This window comes from Diabrotica virgifera, chromosome 1 (assembly GCF_917563875.1).
Source record: "Diabrotica virgifera virgifera chromosome 1, PGI_DIABVI_V3a".
Lineage (NCBI taxonomy): Eukaryota > Metazoa > Arthropoda > Insecta > Coleoptera > Chrysomelidae > Diabrotica > Diabrotica virgifera.
The window spans coordinates 90,635,379-90,641,412 of record NC_065443.1 but is presented as its reverse complement, the minus strand read 5'-3'; the positions used below and the strand labels follow the sequence as shown (position 1 = coordinate 90,641,412).

The 6,034-nt window shown below is 35.8% G+C and overlaps 1 protein-coding gene across 1 annotated transcript in view; it reads right to left on the bottom strand.

Annotated features, from left to right (window-relative positions):
* Positions 1–6,034, bottom strand: part of LOC114329730 (uncharacterized) — a 909,636-nt gene that overhangs the window by 23,730 nt on the left and 879,872 nt on the right. The gene's annotated exons all lie outside the window — the stretch shown is intronic.

Here is a 6,034-nt window from a genome sequence, read left to right as displayed (position 1 = left end):
TTTGGACCGCATTAGTTTTGAACGCGATAACAGCGAAACTACATGGTAGAATTCCATGGTGCCTAATGTATGCTGATGATGTAGTGTTACCTAATAGAAAATAGTGAAAGGGAACAAAAACTGAAACAGTGGAGACTGTTGTGTTAATGAAACTCAAAATGCATGACTCAAAAGTCATGCATTTATTGTATGACCATGTGCAATCTGCAAGCTATGATCTAGACCTCCTAACCTAAAAACCCTTCTGTCATCTTTCTAACCTCATGGCCTCTATCAACCAAGCAAGCTAGGAAGTAATTATTGTACATTTATCATAGCTTCAACATACCATGACCATGTGCAATCTGCAAGCTATGATCTAGACCTCCTAACCTAAAAATTCTTCTGTTATATTTTTAACCTCATGGCTTCTACCAACTAAGCAAGCTAGGAAGTAATAGTATAAGAGCTGTGAGACATTTTTGAGTAGGTATTTTAGGCAACCTGAAAATTTTTCAGGTGACTTTTCCATGATAGCCTATTAAAAAAATGCCGGTCTGGCTGGAGGGTAGCGGTTATTTTCCCCAAAAATCCCCCCCAAATTTAAAAAAAGGGTAAAAATTGTTATTACAAAAAATATCATTGACGTGACTTTAAAGTAAATTTAAATATTCAAATATAAAGAAAATAAACAGGCCAGGCGATTTGAGGGCGATTTTAACTCTGCAAGATACTTGCATGGGCGTCCCAGCATTATTTTCAGGGGATGCATCTGAACTTCAGAAGATTTCATCTGAATCTGTACATACTATTAACGAGTATAAAATATACAACTATACATGCATAGCTATGTACATTCCTTCCGGACAGGGAGGTGCAATTGTTATTTTGACAGGGTATTTTTTAATATTAAAAATAAATATTCTAAAAAAGACAGGTTTTTTTTGGTGAAATTTTTTAAGTGCCATGTGATCAAACAAATTACGCGTGCATATAAATGAAAAGCGCTATAGGTAAGCACCAGTGTGAGAAAGATCGTATACCGATAGCTGTTTGGGTCCTCTGTTGTAACTGAGCGAGTCCGTTCGCTCGAGAAAAATCACGTGACCTGGCGATACCCATGTTGTTGTAAGTAACTTTTTTTTTATTAAAGGAAAATAATACGCACTATACAATAAATTTTGCAAATATGATAGGAAAAGACAAATTTATTATTATAAATATAGAGGTAGAAAAGTATAAAACTATAAACTAAATTAATTCTGTGTCCGAATCTTGTACTTCTTCTTCAAACTCCTCATCTGAGCTTAAATATTCATTCTCTTTTTCTTCGTCAGACTCCACTCGAGACTCAGATTCCTCTTCTACCTGATCTGTAAATAGTTGTAATATGTATTTAGAGTTAATTAAAAATTAATTAGTGATTAATTAATTGAGTTGCTACGTATTCTTACTTATATAACCAATACTTAATACTTTTCCTTATATAACCAATCACATCAGGTTTTTTATTTCTTAGTATAAAACCAAAGTAGCTCATTTTTTTCCTTCATAGTGTTGAGTATTTCTTTTTCCTTCTTCATCTTTCTTAATGTTTCCGTGTTTGCTATGTGTTGTGTCCATGATATTTTTTACATTATTCAATAACACCACATCTCACCAATGGCAAGTCTTTCTTCAGATGCGCCCGTGACAGGCTTCGACTGACGAGTCTGACGAAGAAGAAGAGAATGAATATTTAAGCTCAGATGAGGGGTTTGAAGAAGATGTACAAGATTAGGACACCGAATTTATTCGGTGTATAGTACGTATTATTTTCCTTTAATTAACAAAAAGTTACTTAAAAAACTATAATACATAATAATTACTCTAACGTTTCGAGGCACAACAACATGGGTATCGCCAGGTCACGTGATTTTTCTCGAGCGAACGGACTCGCTCCGCTAGAACAGAGGACGCAAACAGCTATCGGTATACGCCCTTTCTCACACTGCTGCTTACCTATAGCGCTTTTCATTTATATGCACGCGTAATTTGTTTGATGACATGGCACTTGGAAAATTTCACCAAAAAACCTGTCTTTGGAATATTTATTTTTAATATTAAAAAATACCCTGTCAAAATAACAATTGCACCTCCCTGTCCGGATAGAATATACCTAGCTATTTATGTATAGTTGTATATTTTATACTCGTTAATAGTATGTACAGATTCAGATGAAATCTTCTGAAGTTCAGATGCATCCCCTGAAAATAATCCTGGGACGCCCATGCAAGTATCTTGCAGAGTTAAAATCGCCCTCAAATCGCCTGGCTTGTTTATTTTCTTTATATTTGAATACTTAAATTTACTTTAAAGTCACGTCAATGATATTTTTTGTAATAACAATGTTTGCCCTTTTTTTTAACTTTGGGGGGGATTTTTGGGGAAAATAACCGCTACCCTCCAGCCAGACCGGCATTTTTGTATTAGGCTATCATGGAAGAGTCACCTGAAAAATTTTCAGGTTGCCTAAAATACCTACTCAAAAATGTCTCACAGCTCTTGGACCATAACGTATGTTGCCTAATGTAGAAAATACCTTACACAACAGAGACAAGCTCTGGAGGAAAAAGGCTCAAAACTTAGTAGGACAAAAACAGAGTATTTGGAATGTTCATTTAAAGATGGAGTTAATACAAATAAAATGGTACCTTTGGATGGTGAAATGATTGTGAAAAGCAATAGTTTTAAGTAACTAGGATCGGTATTAGAGAGTAATGGAAAGATACATGGAGATGCATGCAGTAGAATTAGGGCTGGATGGATGAAGTGGAAAGAAGCGAATGGTGTGTTGTGACAGAAAAATTCCAATGAAGCTGAAGGGAAAATTCTATAAAACAGTCATAAGACCGGCTATGATGTACGAAACTGAATGCTAGGCAGTGAAAAAGAAAGAGGAACAACGAATGCATGTGGCGGAAATGAGAATGCTTAGATGGATAAGTGGAGCGACAAAGAAGGATAAAATTAGAAATGAGTATATTAGTGGAAGACGAGGTGTGGCACCAATTGATGCCAAAATGAGAGAGCATAGGTTAAGATGGTTTGGTCATGTTCAATGTGGAGACGTTAATCACCCAATACGACGAATAGCTGGAGTGCAGACCTGGGGGAAGACGATAAGGCAGGACATGTTGGTAAAGGGGATTAACATTGATATGACCCAAGAGAGAATTGTGTGGAGAAATGCAATTAGGGAAGCTGACCCCGCATAGGATCCCAAGAAAATTGCTGAATGCAAGAATGCAGCGAAGAAGACCGTTGGAAGACCTAAAAAGAGATGGGAAGACGAAGTCGATGAGGATGCCAGGAACTTCCTGGGAACGCGTTCATGGAAAAAAACAGCGGTAAATCGAAATGATTGGAGAAGCTTATTGAAGGAGGCCAACGCTCGATTTGGGCTGTAGTGCCATTGGATGGATGGACCCCGCATAGGGATAAAGAAAAGAGAATGATGATGATTAAGTTCTAAGAAGTTTTGTTTTTGGGTGAATCGGATGAACAAATAAAGAATGCAACATAGAGAGGGGGTTAGAATTTGACTCAATTGAAATCAACACACATCGACTTGTTTCGGTTATTATCGTATATATCGATTTTCATATTAACCCACTAATACATCAGTCACTTATACGAATTTCGCAGGTGCATTACAAATCGATAACACATTCGTCAAAGCAGTTCAAACAGTAGCATTCTTGAGAGAAGGCCTGAACCAGAAGGCAGTGGCAAATCGACTAAATTTAAGCCAATCAGCTAAGTTCCGAGTGTGACGTTGGTACCCAGATACTGGTGATTATGTCCACCGGCAAGGAGGAGGCCGTAAACGAATAACAACGGAAGGAGATGATCCATTTCTTGTTTCGAAGTCTCTGTGAAATCGACATTTGACGTGCTAATCTCAAAGAAGAGCCTGAGAGGTCCGAGATGTGGTTACCAGCGTTTGGATAGTCAGAAAGAGACTGAAGGACTGAACCTGACACCAAAAAGGGCAGCTACGGATACCCGGGCTAACTTCAATCCAGAAATAAATCGATTAGAATTTGCTCGCGAACATCTGGATTGGGAGGACTGTCAATGTAGTCAGGTATTATTCTTTGACCAAAGTAGGATCTGCCTATACGGCAACGACAAAAGGCGTCAAGTCTGTAGAAGGCCATGATAACGATTTGATCAATGTTATATACGGGAATCGGTGTCATATTAAGGCGGTTGTTGTATGTTTTGTGTAGACAGTTTTATGGATGGGAAATCCGAGTTGGTTTTCGTGCCTAGTGGAGGACCTGGAAGAGGTTTAACGGCGGATTGTTACATCAGACACATGACAGATGCCATACTGCACGAGTCACCACAACCTATTTGACTGAGATCGGTATACCTACAATAAATTGGCCTGCGTTGAGCCAGAACTTAAGTACAATGAAGCATGTCTGGGATGAGCTTAAACCAAGGCTCCGGGACAGAAATTATGCACCAGGGAGCATAATGGAATTGAAATCTGTGCTTAACGATGAATGTTCATAACGTCTTTCTTGCGTTCGTTCCAATGATGAATACTTAGGAAACTCTGTTCATATTACATTTTCATAATGCGTCCTCCAAATAATGCAATAGCAGTTTTTGTAAGTTCAATAATAAAGTTATTGTTTGCATATTCATCTTACATATTTTTATTTTCATACTCCTTAGATTGAAACAGGAGGTGTAATCTCAAATCTCGCTTTTGAGTCGATTTTTTTGCACCTCTATTATAAATATTAATAAATAAAATTAAATAGTCGATAAATTTTTTGTGTGAAGATTCATTTAGATCTGTCCATTCATTCATAAAAATAATCATTCCAATGAAAATGAACATGAACTGAATACAATAGAAAGTCACAGTGTAAGACAACCGGATATAAGCGAATAAAGAAAAATCAAATGAATAGACAAATTGAGGGATATAGCTTCAAAGTTTACAATTTCCATGTTTCACAAAAATTGAGATAGATGTCGCATTACGTCGAGTTTCTAGCCCTGAATCGAAACAATAGAAAATCTGTTTTCACTAGTAATACCACTAGAGGTCAAATTATTTCCGGAAATTTTTTTGAGATCATGAATATTTTGAAAATTTCCCGAGTCGCAGACGAGGGAAATTTTCTAAAAATATTCATGATCAAAAAAAAATTTCCGGATATTAATTTGACTTCGCGTGGTATTCGGTAAGAAAATTCCACACCAAATTTGCATTTGAAAATCCAAAGCTGCATGAACAGATTAATAGCGCGCCATAGCTTTGTCAGCAATTATTTAGGCTTTCAAATTCGTAATTTCTACTCATTGTAGTTGCATGGGAATACCATTTCAAGATAGAAAATGGTATATTCTTCAATTTTACATAAGTTTTGAGTAACTACAAGTGATAGAAAATGAATCAAAACTAAATTATGTAAACAAATAAAAACCAGTCTGTCAAAAATATTCTGTTATTGTAAACGTCAAAAAAATTTCCGTTATAATTCGCTGTTGGGTACCTCACGAGCAAAAAATTTCCGATAAAATACCTCCGTTGCCATGGTGATCTGTCAAAATAACGTATTTTGATTGGTTCAAAATTACAGGTGTGGAATTTTCAAAATAATCATTATTAAATGAATTTTGAAGGCGGAAAATTAGACTTAAATTCAAAACGTACAATCTCCAATGACATTTAAATGTTTCTATGAAAGAATTTATTCGTTTTTCTTGATTACTGAAAATTTAGGAAACATGGAGATTGTACACTTTAAAACTATACCCCTCAATTTAATATTTTATAATTTATAATATCAAAATATCAAATAGAGGAAGATATAATTAATATACTAAAATAAAGAGTGTATAATCATACTTGACTGTCTCTTACAGAAAAAAGTACTAATATAGAAACACAACAAAGTAAGAGCTACACAGATGAAGTTTTAAGGGAAAAGTTGTAGAGTCACAAGCCAAGACAGAATAAATAAAGCAAATATTAAGAAACGTATCG